The following is a 17,103-nucleotide window of genomic DNA, read 5'->3' as shown; positions in this document are numbered from 1 at the left end:
ATTTTATACTGTTTATGACATTCTTCAATAATGAATCATGCTGCTTAACTGTGCGACACCTTGCATTGTGGATGATCAACATTACACGTTATACTAAAGACAACGCAGAAGAAAAACACTTAAAACAAACTGATGTTATATATGATATGAAAACATGTCACTATAACAAATGTTCACATATTACTAAAATATGACGTATGAAGTTAACATCTGAAAAACAAATAAATTGCGACTGAAAGGCGCGGCACGACTGACAATGGAACAATACACCAAAAGCAAAAGTACAAAAGAACTACAGCAATGAAAATACAACTACTCACACTCATTTAAGGACAGTTCCCAAATATATAAAATACAACTGACATCAAACAATATTAACTTGGGTTACAGTGTCTTATTAATCATATATATGTGTGTTCTGCTGTATGTTATTGCAATACACATATTTTTTTTTTTTTTTTAAATAACAGGGATTGAAACTTTACTGCTAATTTGAACATTTTAAAACATTTGGATCCTTTTCATAGTCACTTCTACACACTCCAAGATGTCTCAGGGAAAACACCAAGAAACACAAGAAGTTTACCCCAGCTCTCTTCGCTGGGATGAACCAGAAGACCCTTACCTCAGCTCTCTTCCTTGGGATGAACAAGTAGAACTAGAGGAGAAGCGCTTGGAAGAAATGCACAATGAAAATCTCTTGAACAGAGAGAAGATTATGTTCCTGATGCAAGAAAATGAGAGAAAGAGTGCTGAATTAGAAAACCGTCCTACCTGCTTCAAGAAAAGGAATGTATTATTGAGGAGAAACAATGGGTCTCCAAGACAAAAATAATCAGGAGCTCCAAGGAAAGCTTGATGAAGCTCTGGAAAAAAATGAAGAAATGAAGAGAGAGATGCAGTGCAAACTCCAAGACATGGAGATAAAATACAGTTAAACAGTCACTAAAAGCAATGCTTGATGAAACACTGCTCAAAAATCAAGAGTTTCTTCAAGAGAAAGAGCAACAGGACATCAAACAAAAAGAAATGGATTCCAAGCAAGCGCGCGCATAATATGCATACTTTACTTGTTGGATCTGAATCCCAGAAGGAATTAAATAAAACAAAAAAAACAAAACAAAAATATGTTTCTCTCTTTTCATAGGTTAGGTTTTAAGTCCTGATTTGTATCCGCTACCAGTTAACCTTTATTTGTTCCTTTCAGATGAATCTATGTTTCTTTAGTTGTTGTTCTCCCAATAACACTTCAGTGAGTTAACAATACAAATCCAACAGGATGAACTTGATTGCTGAAAATCATTTGAATTCACAATCCAGTGTGTAATCAGTTCATGGCTGAAGTCCTCTGCATACTGCAGTAACAGAAAATATTGTCAAGGTGTGCTGTGTGGTAGGTGGACAGCAGACCCACCTACCACACAGCACAAAAGACCCTCAGACAAAAGTCAACTCAAAGTGCAGCTTTATTAGATAGAACCAGCAAGCATAACAAAAACATAAGCTGAGCACACAACATGGAGGAGTATAATGACACGATGAAGACCAGAGGGAACTGAGGACTTTAAATAAACCAGAGATGCTGAGTTTCATTACATCTATTGCAGCCCAGATGAAATACACTTTTGCATGCTAAAGAACAGAAAATTAATCTCAGGCATTATCCTCTTTACTGTTGCTTGTCAGGAATCTATACCTGTAAATTCATACTCTTTATGAAATTTGGGAAAATGTGCTGACTATTTTATTTAGTGCCTCGTGAACTAATGCCTTTCTTCCAACCATGTCTGACAAAAAAAACATTAACATCAATAAAATATCCATAAAGGAAAAAGGATTACTTTTGTATAATAAAACAGTAAGAATAGGGGCTTTCAAGATTTTGATTTCATAAGTGGAAGTGATATCAAAGTGAAGACACAGGAAAAGATTTGTTTGATCAGAGTTGTTCGACATCATAATTCAGTAGTGTAAAACAAAATCCAGTGATAGCATCTCTTTCAAGAGCTGCTTTGACGTGCATCGTGGACTATGGGGCCAAAGAAAATGTTGGCAGCATGTTCTAGTACATCTTGGTAAATAATCAGGTAGTAAGTTAAAAAACAAAAGAGGAATAACAAAGTAATATTAAGTAAGTAAGTCTATGTTATTGAGTAATAAGGGGTTAGAAACTTGGATTAATAATACTGGAACTTTACTTTAGTCCTAAAGCGGTAATAACTTGCTTTTCCATATTATTATCCTATTTCCACCTTATTACACCACTATTATGGCATTATTATCAAGTTGTAATAGAAAGGATTACCATAGTGTGAAGAATTATCATTTAAATAATTTCTTAAATGTTTTTTGGACAAGTTTGTCTAAGTTCCTAAGACATCTTTGAGTTTCAAGAGAGAAGAAAGTGGTAAACATTTAAATGCATGAAGCAAAGTATATAGTTGGCTCAGAAATTGAGCTCGGCATCACACATACTGTTTCATCTTGCAAAGAAGTGCTGTAATGTTTGCCAATATACCCTTGGCTTGTCCATTTGAATAGTGCATGGAATGACATTTATAATATGCCCTTTACTGTGCTCACCTCATTATAGGTAAGGCAAGCTGTGTGGAAATGGCTTTGGATTATGCAAAACAGAGCCACAGGAATTGAGCTGAAAAGTCCAAACCTTTGGCAGAATTTACACGTACAGTGCATTATTTACAGGTTAGATGGGTGGGACATCAGAGTATAATTAATGCCAAAAAGTGTCAACAAGATTTTCTTTTTTTCTTTTTTTAAAAAAACCTTCATAGGACACTGGATCCCTTTGATGGAGTCCATTCCCATTGCTCATATGCTGCATTTATAAGTACATATAAGTTTCCACCAACTTCTGCACAATCGCTTAAAGCTTTTAAGACTAATCTCACTAAATGAAAATGTTTGTACTTGAAAACTTCCTAGAAAATGGAGAGCTCAATTAACCTATTTTTCTTTTGTTTTGACTCACGAATGCTTTTGGTCAGAGTTTACCGTGTTATTGTTCTCCAGTTAACACCGTTACCTGTGCCTGAGTTGACTGAGGGGTGGGCTCTAATGATCCCTGCACAGGAAGATTGTGTTGCTCCCAGATGTCACAGATAAAACTACAAACACAGCCCCAGGCTGTTAGGCCTAATTAAAGCCAATAACCCGTACGGTTTGATCACAAACTTCAATTCCAGCTGTGAGCCTGCAGTCTCTGGGCTTCTTTTTTGGTTATCTTAATTTGTAGTGATGAACTAGACAGTCTGCCTCTACTTTTTTCCCCTTGTGGCTTACAAGTGAACCACATCAGCATCTATGTATACTTTTAATGTGTAAATAAGTCCTATACATTAACATGCATGCAGCATATCCTCTATTCTTATAAATAATTCAAGCAAATGCTTGCAATTGTAGCTGATGTATTATTTGTTTGTTAATAAACTGCCTAGGACTTTCTTTGATGTCCTGCTTAGGTCATTTTGAGAGCAGAGATTCTGCAGTGCCACAATAGCAAAACATGCTCTGCTCCAGTGTTTTAGGAAGCTATGAGAGTGTGACACTGTGCCAGCATATGAAATATCAGGACAAGAAATACCCTGAAAATGGAGCATGTAAATTAACTTTAGTCCTGAAAAATGTTCTTATTTTCCTTTACACATTTATTTAATAAAAAGCATATATTAGATATGTAGTTTGTTTGCATGTAATAAGTACAGGCTAATGGAATTTGTTTATATAAGGATGGTTGGTAGGTGCTCATAAGGTGTTCCTAGACCCAAGATCAATGAGTATTTAAACTTGCCAGCCAATCACATGCACCTCCTGAGGTGTGCAGCAACATGTAGAACACGGTGTTCACACTGTTCATTGCTCTCTCAATATCCACATACACCTTAAACTCCAAGCATAGTACATTTGCATGACAGACCTGGGGGGGGGGGGCAACAAAAAAACATGTAAGTGCACACATGGGGGTACTGCACAAAGCAGTTCAGTTCACCTCCCCTGTGCCTCGTGAGGACTAAAAAACTGCTAATTTCTTATGTCCTATCTGATTGAAATTGCAGTCATATATAACACTTACTCTATTTGTGTTCAGAATATTGTTTAACAAGCATATTCTCTCATTTATCCCAATCTTGTTCTTGCATTAGTATATTGACATAAGTGTATTAGTTTCTTGTTATTGTTAATAAGTACTGCTTCCAGAGGTCTTAAAGTTTCTATAGAAAAAAAAAAAATCTATTATGATATTACATAATAAGACTGCAACTGTGTCAGGTTCATATATTTGTAGCAACCCTGGCTTCAACCCTCTGAAATAACCAGACAAGCCCTGAGTTTGTTTTACTTTATCTTACCAGTTTGATATCAGTTCCTGTTCCCCTAGTTTTCACAAAATTCCTTGTAGTTTAATTCTTCACTGGTAACTTCAGCATCCCACCTTTTCCCATGCTTGCCACACAAATAACTATTTACTATACCTTTAGCTGGAAATTGGGAACATTACAATGCAACAAGATCTTCAAGTTGAACCAACTTGAACCAAAAGTGTTTACTGAGTGACGTGCAAAAACAAAAATGAAATCATTAAATCAAAATGTCACTTGTGTTATCAAAATGCAGTAAACTACAGTTCTTTATGATATGCTTCACTACTTTACCTAAATGGGCCCCAATCACCAAGTTCCATTGTTGCAGGCCTGGATCGCTGCTTGTGGTCTTGGGAACCAACGGTCCTGAAAATAAAACAAAATTGTGCTTCTCCTCTGAAGGCACCCAGTCAAGTTCAAGCAAACTCACTGCCCACTGCGTTGTCTGTCGCACTGCCAGAAGAGCTGCAAGCTTACTCCCACGGAGCTACAAATCTAACCGGCCGGGTCTCCGGCCTCGCTGGTCTGAAGTCTTAAGTCCCGTACAGCTCTTGTTGTAATTTGCTCCCCATTGGAGCTCACTCCGTTAGCCTAGTCAGCTAGCCGCTAACTGGTTTTCTGGGCAGAAATACAAAGCTAGTCCGAGCTGCCCTAACTCCCTTACTCCCATTGTCCCTTAATACATTCCTTGGCTGTAGACGCAGGATGGGTTACCCTTGGCGTCCCTCACAAGTGTCCTAGTTCAGACCTTCCCAAAGTGTGGGGCCCGCCCCCTAGGGGGGGCACAGAGCCATTGCAGGGGGGGCGCAGTATGAAAAGGGGGAAAAAAAACAACAACGCTTGGACACTGCTAGCACGGGGCGCCCACAGAAACACAAAGCAGGAGATGACGCATCGCTGAATATGTTTCCAAACCAACTTCATTCTAAGCCAAGCCTTGACTTCTTTTTTTAGTAGATAATTCCTGGCTGTCTTCTGTCATGAAAAATTCACCTGCACAACAGCCATCCCACAACATGCTTTAGACTTTAATCTTAATGGCTTTGGTCACTGCTTGCAGTGTGAAAAGGCGAGAACACCACGCAGTCAGAGAAATAAAAAGTGTGCGTCCTGGTCATGGTTCAGCTATAAAATCCTGGCGCACCACAAAGCGTCTCTCCTGCCTCGCTGCTGACAGCTCCGTCAGCTGAAGCGTCAATCACACTGAATAGTAGAGGAGGTTGCACCAGTATCTATTTCAAAAGTTGGAGCTGGAGAAATGAACAGAAATGAGTGATGCCGCTCTGCATCCGTCCCCGTCACCCACTCCTTTTCCATCACAGTTAGGTTTGTAGTTAGATAATCTGCCAGCTGTTACCCTGCTTTGCTTTTTGGACAAAAATCGGGAGCTTCCTAAATGATCCTTCAAACTAACAGTTTTAGGAAAAGTCATAAATTAGTCAGATGTTCATATATAATTATATTTGTTGATAACACTCAGGTATAATCACAATGACAGACTATTTTAAAGTCATGTCTCACAATACTCATTTTCCTATACACTAAGCTAACTGAGGTTTAGATTTAGCTGTTTCAGGTAATACTTGCTTTGGGATCGTGATGCAGTCTACATGCAGTCTGGATGTAGGATTCACAGCCTTGTGATAACTTCATTAATAATTGCCATCACATACACTACCATTAAAGGTGTAAGAATATCCTAAATTTTGTCATTTTTAAAAAAAAATTTAAGTAGACTTAGGCTGCAAAGTGCATGAAATCAGGATTAGGCCATCCAACACTGAAAATTCATGTAAATTTGATTTAAAAGGGAAGTGAGTTAGCATGCAGCTTTCCTGCAGGAATGGGTGAAAACTGAGCCATGAAAAGTTATTTAAGCAACTCCTACAAGTGCCCCTGCTTGTGGTGATTACTTAGAATCCTTCTGTCTGCACAAAGGTAGTGTTGGGGAAAACATTGTTGTTACACTCTCTTTAATCCATTATAGAGTCAATGCTACACTGCAAGAAATAGAACTGTATGGTAAGAAAAAGGGAAGTAACAAAGGAAGACAGACTGGATGGTAAGGAGCTCATTCTACAGAAAGATAAAGACCTCAAAAAAGTAGAAAGGGTGCCTTCAAATGAATGTAGAGCACAGAGATGGTTTAGCATGGAATGGACACAAGTGTGCAAACAAAGCAAGTGCAGCTTATTTTAGTTAAAACCACTGGACCAGGATCCAGAAGACTGTCATCGCCATCTGCAGTAATTTATATTTACCATCTCCTCTGGTAGATATCACTGAAAGCAGACTGGTTTCTGATTGAGTCACATGCAGCAGGGAAAGTGGGAGCAAAGGTGGAGGTGGGTTGCAAAGTGACTGCAGATTTGGATAAAATGTGACCTATTTTGACATTTGACAGCAGTCAGGTGCCAAAATGCCACCAGGCAACACAAACAACTGTTTGGGGCCCGAGGCCAGTGGAGGACACAGAGGGCTGGCAAATTTTAAACTACAGCAGAGCCGTGCAATGTGGGAATTTGGCAATAACAGCTGGAAACTGCTGGAACTATTGGAAATACCTGACCTGTGGGGGCCCACCTGACTCAACTCATTCTGTTGTGTAAACCTGAAAGTGGTGTTAATGATTCTGTTTAAACAATCCTAATGACTCATGCCAATCAATGAAAATGAAGAGGAGTCCTTTCTGCGAGTGAAAAAAGAATGATGAAAAAAGTCAAAGATGAGGAAAACAGTAAGAAAGTCAGTGCTGCAGATAATAATGAATAAATATAATCCTAAATTGAAGAATTGAATTCAAAATCAGCTCCTCACATACAAGGTCTGAAATAATCAGGCCCCATCTTATCTTAATGACTTTATAGTAGCATATCACCCCATTAGAGCTCACTAATGCACACTAACGCTGTCACACTGCAGGCTTACTTGTTGTTCCTAGTATCTAAAAGTAGAATGGGAGGGAGAGCCTTCAGTTTTCAGGCCCCTCTTCTGTGGAACCAACTTCCAGTTTGGATTCGGGAAACGGACACTTTTTCTAATTTCAAGATTAGGCTTAAAACTTTCCTTTTTGCTACAGCATATAGTTAGGGTGGGATCAGGTGACCCTGAATCCTCCCTTAGTTATGCTGCAACAGGTGTAGGCTGCTGGGGGATTCCCATGATGTATTGAGTATTTCTTTTTCGGTCACCTTTCTCACTCAATATGTGTTAATAGACCTCTCTGCATTGAATCATACTTGTTATTAACCTCTGTCTCTCTTCCACAGCATGTCTTTTATTCTGTCTTCTTTCTCTCACTCCACTGGTCATGGCAGATGGCCGTCCGTCCCTGAGCCTGGTTCTGCTGGAGGTTTCTTCCTGTTAAAAGGGAGTTTTTCCTTCCCACTGTCGCCAAAGTGCTTGCTCATAGGGGGTCATATGATTGTTGGGTTTTTCTCTGTATGTATTAGTGTAGGATCTACCTTACGATATAAAGTGCCTTGAGGTGACTGTTATTGTGATTTGGCGCTATATAAATAAAACTGAATTGAACTGAATTGAATAACAAAATAATGCACCTCAAAACAACTTCTTGACTTTTATGTAAAACCCACAAACATCACATTCTTTCTTTTATTGACGTTAACATTTAACATTAGTGAACTTAGCTAACTGAGAAGCCTGGTATGTCCAGTTCTGCTGGCCGTCACGTGGCAAAGTGACAGCCAGAAGAACTGGACATTCTTCTGGCTGTCAAAGTCTAATTTGTGTGGCTGGGAGTGAGTCGTGACACTGGTATTAGACTTATTAGCATAGCTAACACGTTAAAAGCAGGTAGAGTTTATAATTTATAATAAATTTTATAAGCAGTCAGTTTGTTCTTGGGCAGTGTTACCAAAATAAATATGGTCTTGTTGTTTCCAGAGTAATGCTTTATCTATTATTTTGTGGGACACCAGTTGGTTTTGACGACTGGAATATGTGGCTATGTGTGATTTTTAAAGATGAAGAAGATGTAGGAAAAATACAATGCAGAAACATAATTTGCACTAAAACTCTGGGCACTGGTGAGTAAAAAGGGAAGCTTTTTAACTTGATTATTTTACTTTGAATGTGTATATTTCGATATGTAGTTTAAAGATGGCAATTTCACACAGCAAAAATAAAAATGAAAGAAATGCATGGCAATGAGCAAATGATAAAAAGTAAAATACTATAACAATCCACCTTATTGGACAATATTTTTGAAGAAAGCGGTGTCTGACAGAGCTTACTGTCAATGTGCAAATGTTAAGCTATGAAATTTAGATCCAAAGACATTTGGCTTTTTGCTCTAAGCTACTGATGTTGTCGTGGTCCTGGGATTTCTACCATGCACAACTGTTTTGTGTTTTCCTGTATTTTTGTCATTTGGTGTTATTATGTTTTAGGTCTACTGCTTATTCTAAGGGTTCCTTGGTTATTCTGTTTAGATGTCGTTTATTAGATTTCCCCTTGTGTCTTTACCCCCTGTATCTGCCTCCATGTGTCTGTGAGTTGTTATGCCTTGTGTCACAGCCTGGGGGATCAACAAGGCTGTGTTTCCTCGAGCGGTGTGTGGAAGGAGCGACTGGTCACTAGTGAAGAGAGAGGTTGGAGTGGAGCATGTGTGTGATTCCCCGTTTTCCCTGGAACCCTGTCCCCCTCACGTCTTGTATATAGCACTATTCCCGCACAGTCTGTAAATACACTCGGTGAAGAAACTGTAAATAAACATGCATTGTTAACTCGCAACTCAGGAGTTCTGCATGTGGATCCTCAAGGGCAACCCGTGACACCTTGTTTTCCCTGCTTGTGTTTTATTCCATGCTTTCCCAGCCCATCATCTCTGTGCTCTCCCTCAGTTCCGTATCGCGCCCTCCCTCTTGGCTGTGTTTCCTCGTGTGCCTCCCCCGTGTGATTACTTTAGTCATTTCCCAGTTTATTTTGGTATTGTTTGTATTGCCTTTTCATCTGTTCAGCGAATAAAGCTGCATTTTTGAGTTAAGTTTCGTTTTGGTGAGTTTGCGTTTGAGGCCAATTCCTGCCTGCACACAGCTACTTCATGACAGATGTACTGATGTGCAATTGTGTATCTGCAATGTGCTGTGTGTATTTTATTGTACTTTCCCTAACTGACAGTGCAGGCTCATAGGAGTGTTCTTTGAATGTATAGTTTAAGTGTGACTTGTACTTCCATCCATCCATTTTCTTGCACTTATCCAATTCAGGCTTGTGGGGGTGCTGGAGCCTATCACAGTTGTCACTGGGTGAGAAGGCAGGGTGCACCCTGGACAGGCTGCCAATCTGTCCCTAGTATAACACATTTTCAGGTTATTTAGTTTCTTTTCCTTTTCTTTTACAAGATTTACAGATTTACAGATTACAAGATTATAACGGTTTTGTGTTTTTTTGTTTTAAGAAAATGTTTTTGCAATTTCTACTTTCTATAAAATATATTTAAATAATTATTGCTGCTATGGTTTTGCATCTTAGACAAAACTGGATTTGATTGTGTGATGATAAGGATAAATCAGGTTGTAAAACCTAAAAGAATAAGCTCTCTCTCTACCTGCACTCTGAAAAAATATTTATTATGGATTAATAGTTAAGGATTAATCACCCATATATTCTAGTCCAACAAGCTATTTAGACATGTGTAAACAGATCTGTATTTCAAAATTTTATATAAACACTTATAAGGGAATTATGTTACTATGTTATTCTGAAGACATGAAATATGAATGTAAGGGTTAATTACAAGAGTAACAACCAAGCCAAAGGTTTGTACTGACTGTAGCTTTTAGCTGAGTTAAATCTGATTAAAATGTAAATGTGGGGCAATAACTTGGGGTAATAATTTACTAACAATGCATATGAGGGGAAAAAATCTGTTAAAGAACCTGTAAAAGGATCACTTCTGTACAGTATTTGGGAATAAAAAAATGTTCACTATAGTGACATTCATATCATAGTAACCTCATAATAATAGTTTACAGGTTGATATACATTTTACCTTATTATAATGGTAAAATTATCCTCCCTTATGTCATAAAAAGATCCTTTGTTTGAACTGTTACCATTGTTCAAACAAACGATGTTATTACTGAGCTGTAAAACAAAGTGCCACCCACCCACTGAGATACACATAAAAAATAATATTTTCATTTCTTATCTGTTTCTTATCAGCATATAGGAACCTGTAGACTTGACAAGTGTAAGGAGTTGAGCTGTAAACCTAAAATGTGAGCTAAGGTCAAACAGGAGCAGGATATGTCTATATTAAGCCACATTTACCTATCAAGGGAAATTCTCTACTACGTGTTACATGTTTTCCTGCTGTCCTGTCCACAAGGAAAGACTGAACAGAGGTTCCATTCTCTTGATCTCTCTTTCATTCCCATCTCCTCTCTTCTCCCTTTTCCTCCCTACTGTGTGAAGTTCTTTAGCCTCATGTAAACCCAGTTGGTGGCAGGAATGGACATTGACAGTAGGTAGGAGTGGGTTTGTACCCTGTTTTGAAGTAGAGATGAGTGCTGTATTGGTCGCTGCATGGATTCAAATTATATCTCTTATACTGCGTTAAAATATTACCAGGAATGTGGAGCCGGTTAACTGGTTAACAGACAAGCCAGAAAAAAAATAAATAAATATATATATATATAATGTTTTCTTTCCATGCATTGATTTGTAATGGGAAAATGAAAATCTTTGTAAGGCAATTTTAGTCATCAAATTTTCTATTTTCTGTTATTTAAGGTGCAGTTTACAATAAAGCTAATATTTTGAAATCCACATGGGGGATTTTAAAGCATGCACTTTTAATGAGATAACACAACCAGGATTTTGAAAAATACTTTATCTCACTGTCGGTAAACACAGATGGTGTACTCCTAATCAAATCAGTGTCACATGTCTCATTCCAACTGTGCAAGTATCAGTATGTTTGTACTTGCAATTTAAGCTTAGAATAAACATTATGCTTTCTGAACGACATAAAATGGAAAATCAGATACAGAACTCATTCAAAATCACAGCTGACCTGATGCATGGCAGATAAACACTTTTTCTCTTTAATCCATATTTTGATTTTGTGTAATAACTGATTTGTATTAAAGGTCACAGTTTGCACATCCTGCAGAACAAAATCATCTGAGATTTAATGTTCTAAATTATATTTTTTCTCAACGCTGGAAGTCCTTTCTTTCACAGTTACACAGTAATGATGGTAAATAACAGCTTATGGAAAACACAATGTAAAAAACCGAAAACAAAAACAGTTCTCACTTGCAAATTTTAACAGGACATCAGAATCAGAATCAGAAATACTTTCTTAATCCCGAAGGAAATTATGGGTTACAGCAGGCAGGCATTACTGTGAGTATATACTGGGAATTCACATGGTGGTGATGATTTATAATGAGGTCCAAAACTGAGGCTATTCCTCTTTTCCACACCCTACAGTGTGTGCGTCATATGATTGAATAGGTCTGATTCAAACACAAATAATAATTAAAAGTATTATTAAACCACCATTTTACTGCTCTACGGCCTTTTCTTAGCATTATTCATTTATTTTTAAGCTAAGCTTTAAAAAAACAACAACAAAAAAAAAAACAGATGGGGTACAAAGCAGGCCCTGGGCTCACAGTGTCCCAGACATCAATGTTTCAGTGCTTCAGAAAAAATGAATCACGGTGAGGCCAAGCTTAATATCATGATTTTCTTTTCTTTCTTTTTTTTTTTAAATAAATAGTTGAAATAAATGTTAAACTTTGTGTGGATACTTTCTTTTTAGACCACTTTATTGGGTTTGACTGCAGATACTTAATCAGCCAATCACCTGACAGCCACTCAATGCGTTTAGCCATTTAGATATGGTCAAGACAACCTGCTGAAGTTCAAACTGAGAATCAGAATGTGGAAAAAAAGACATTTAAGTCACTTTGAACATGGCATGGCTGTTGATACCAGATGTGCTTGCCTGATTATTTAAAAACTGCTGTCTATTCTCTATTGGGATTTTCCTAAACAGAGAAGTGAGAAAGGTGACGGAAAAAGAAATACTCCATGCATCACGGGAATCCCCCCCTATTGCAGAATAAGTGAGGGAGGATTCAGGGTCACCTGATCCCATCCTAACTATATGCTTTAGCAAAAAGGAAAATTTTAAGCCTAATCTTAAAAGTAGAGATATTGTCTGTTTCCCAAATCCAAACTGGAAGCTGGTTTCATAGAAGAGGGGCCTGAAAACTGAAGGCTGTCCCTCCCATTCTACTTTTAGAAACAAACTGAACATGTTGATGAATATGAAAATAGTGGGTCTGCCTCTACAGTCTTTGTGTTTCGCTGATGAAGAACAAAACCAGTACAGATTGGAATGATATTGATATGGTAACAGTAAAGACAGTTATTGATGGTATTGTAAAACCATTAAAATATATATTCAACTTGTCGTTTCAAAAAGGGGTTTTTCCACAAAAAATGAAAATTGCTAAAGTTATTCCCATTTACAAAACCGGTGAAAAGGCATCATTTTACTATAGACCAGTGTCAATACTCTCCCAGTTCTCTAAGATACTGGAAAAACTTTTCATAAAAAGATTTGACAGTTTTGTGGAAAAATATGAATTACTGACAGATAGTCAGTATGGGTTCAGAAGCAACAGATCAACAGCTTTGGCATTGATAGATTTAATGGAAAAGATAACGGAATGTATGGATAATAAGAGGTATGCGATCTGAGTTTTCTTAGATCTAAAGAAGGCATTTGATACTGTTAATTATGAAATTCTAATTAAAAAAATGGAAAGGTACGGGTTTAGGGGAGTGGTTTTGGACTGGTTAAAAAGCTATGTAGGGAATAGGCAACAATATGTACAAATAAATGAATATAAATCTAATTTGATGGATATAGCTTGTGGAGTACCTCAAGGTTCAGTACTGGGTCCAAAAATGTTTATTATGTACATAAATGATATCTGCAGAGTATTGCAGATTTTAAAGTTTGTAATTTTTGCAGATGACACAAATATACTGTGTTCAGGTGTGGAATTGCCACAGGTTTTGGAGATGATCACACAGGAATTAACGATATTAAGGAAGTGGTTTGATATAAATAAATTATCATTGAATTTAGATAAAACCAGATTTATGTCATTTGGAAACCAAAAGAAAAACATCAAAATAGAAATATGTGTTGTATGTATATTTAGAATGAGTAAATGAAATAAAATTTCTTGGTGTGATCATTGACCACAAGCTCTGTTGGAAGCCACACACTTATTGTCATGGTCCTGGGTCTGCGACCCAGTGTTTTTGGTTGTTGTACTTTTACTTTTGATAGTTTTATGTGACTGTGTTTTGGTTTACCAGGGTTTAGTTGTGTTCCCTCTGTTTGGTGTTTTCCCTGCCTGTGTATCCCCTTTGGTGTAGTAAGGTCTCTGCGTTTAGTTCGCGTTTCTGAGTCTGTGTCATTCCGTGTATGTGTTTCCTGTTTTACTTTGCAGGTTTCTGTCTGATGTCAGTGCGTTCTGTTCACGTTTCCTCTGCCTCATCAGCTGTGATGTCTTCCAGGTGTGTTCCCCTCCTGTTTCCCATCCCTTGATTCCTGATGTGTGTATTTATAGTGTGTGTTACCTCGTCCTCGTTGCTGGTTCGTCTGCGTCCCTCCGTCCGTCTTTCTGTGAATTTCCCCGTACCTCCCTGCATATCTGTTTCTGGTTAGTTTCTGTTAGTTTTTCCCAGTTTAGGTTTTCTTAGTTCCATGTTCACCCTCGCCATCCCTGTTGTATCCTCTTTTGGTTTAATAAACTCACTTGCACCAGAGCTGCCGCATTTTGGGTCCTAAATAATTCTCACACGGCTTGCCCCGGCAACCCGTGACACTTATGTTCGGGGAAATTGGCACGGGGCATTGCCGTCCTGGGGAAAGCAAAGCATATGTTAGATCAAAAAGCACTGCACATTTTATACTGTGCTTTACTACTGCCATATATGAGCTACTGTGTAGAGGTCTGGGGAAACACATACAAAAGTAACACACAAACAATAACTATAATACAGAAAAGGGCCATTAGATTAATAAATAATGTGGGGTACAGGGACCATACAAATGCACTCTTTGTCAAAATGCAAGCTATTAAATTCCAAGACTTGGTGAAGCTTAAAACAGCGCAAATAATCTATAAAGTAAGAAATAAATTGCTTCCAAAAGAAATCTGTAAATTGTTCATAGAAAGAGAAGGTGGGTATAACTTAAGAGGGAAATGGAATTTAAAAATACAAAGTGCTAGAACAACTTTAACTTATTTAACTTTCTTATGTGGGCTACAGGAATTTTACATATATGATCTTGAAAGAGGACACAGACTGTAATTGCTGAGTCTATGTTTGAAGTTTGTTTTTATATCTAAACTTTACTCTCAAATAGGGCTGGGCGATATGGCCCAAAATTGATATCTCGATATTCTTTAGCTGGATGGCGATATATGATATATATCTCGATATTTTTTTATTAAGCCACAAAGTAAGAACACAAAGAGAGTTCTTAGTCAAAGCTGTGTCCCAGATCTCACACAGGTGCTTTTATTAACATACAGCGTAGATGTACATGAAAAAATTACTCAGAAATGAATTATCAGCATTTATTAAATAATAATGCTCCATAAATAAAATAAAACAATGTTTTTTTTGTGCATAACAAAAAGCTCACAATTGTGCAGTAAAAAGGTAAAATATAAAGACGCTGAGCATAATAACAAAGACAGACAGATTTCGCAGCTGCTCTGTTCCCAAGTTCAACTGCGTGGCTGACAGCCTTGAGTTTGAAATCCGCTTCGTAACCGTGTCTCTTAACAGGTGCCATTTGTGGTCCTTATACACACACAATACAGTAATATTATGTTGAAGCACAGTACGTATTACTCCTTGAGGCTCCTGACTACGGTAGCCGTAATGCTCCGACAGTCCATCGAGTGGTGCGGCTTGTAGCTTACCAAAGTCGTACTAAAACATTTTTTGAGAGATTTCTGAGCGCCGTGTACCACAAAATTGGTTCGCGGTCAGTAAGCACAACCAGAATTTATACATAAGGCGCACCGTCGATTTTTCAGAAAATGAAAGGATTTTAGTGTTTCGGGGCAGGAGGCTGGGAGACTTTGCGGTCTGGGATACAGCACAGAGTTTCACACACTCTTCATTTTGCACTTTTTGGCGCTGTTGTAAATGGTGAAAATACTAGTAGTGCTCCAACCTTTAGTCGGGATACTTTCCCAACTTTCTCTACTGAATACATTATTCTGCTGCTCATCTGACACTCCAAATAATAGTAATAATAATTAGTGTTGTCAGCTTTAATCCCGTTAAGCCAAACAATAACATTTTTAGGTCATCTAAGTGACTTATATATTACGTATAACCTGAGTAGCGAAAGACCGCGGTGATCTGAAAATGATGTGCCGGGAGTGACCGTCGAGCTCCCGGCTAGCTATCGAGCTGGTGGATAACAGACGTCTCCGAAAACGTTGGAGCACTTATGTATGAGCAAGTATGTGATATCTTGATAAACCGAGCAGATATTTGAAGTTTACACAGCTACATTCTCGCCTGAAAATATGTTAAAAGTTTATTTTGTGACCCAGAAAGAGTAATAAGAGTGATATTAAAAACTTAGTAGTGGCCGCCATTGTTGAAAACTGGAATTGGCTGAGCCGCGCTATGAATTCTGGGATATGGTGGGCCACGAAGGACACATCCTTCAAATTTGGGGAAAAGGAGGACGCATTTGTCGGCTGCATTCGGTGGAGTCTACGAATTTGGGCAGCCTTCATCGCGTCGCTGTGACGTAATCGGCCTACAAATGCGGCCTCAGGAGGATGCAGCCCATGAATTTGGACACCCCCTAAGTGTGATCAAAGCTCCTCTTTTTTTTTTTTATGTATTTATTTATGCAAGTTTCAAAACTTTTACACATTCACAAACAGCGGGACAGAGGAACACAGACAATAAAGACAATAACAACAAAACAAAATCAAAAACAAAACACAGGAACAAACAAAAAAAAAAACAAAAAAAAAACAGAGCAACAAACCCCACAACAGGGTACACAGCCAGCACTTATTAAGAACAGCAGAGAAGAAAAAAAAGCAACTGGTATACATGTCAAACAACTCACAATCCAGTGAGTCCAATCCACAAGATCAAATCCAAAGATCGCTAGGAGGAGCCGATAGCAATTATGCAATAACAGTTATGGGCAACAGCTCAGAATGAAAGCAGTTTAAACAACATGGTCAGGACCCAGGGCATGAACTGTCCTTCTTAATGTGGTCTATAAAGGGCCCCCATATCTTCCTGAACTTCTCCATGGAATCAGACGTAGAGACCCGAATTTCTTCCAAGTATAAACAGGAGACCATCTCCTCGAGCCACCTCTTGAAGCAGGGAGGGGAGGCGGATTTCCACTCCCCCAGAATCAGACGTTTGGCAATCACCATACCAAACATGAGGGCCTGTTGAACAGCAAAGGGAAGTGCCAAGGAGTGGCTGGAGCAGCCCAGGATCACCATAAGACAGTCAGGATACAGTTGCCTATCGTAAACAATGCTATAGAAACTAAAAATACTAGTCCAAAAGGCTGTAAGCGTAGAACAGGACCAAAAAAGATGGCCAAGAGTACCGTCCACAAGTTTACATTTATCACATTTGGGGGAAACGTTAG

Source organism: Perissodus microlepis, chromosome 2, assembly GCF_051167445.1.
Source record: "Perissodus microlepis isolate ML-2025 ecotype Zambia chromosome 2, ASM5116744v1, whole genome shotgun sequence".
Lineage (NCBI taxonomy): Eukaryota > Metazoa > Chordata > Actinopteri > Cichliformes > Cichlidae > Perissodus > Perissodus microlepis.
The sequence above is the reverse complement of the archived record's forward strand: the minus strand, read 5'-3'. Positions refer to the sequence as shown.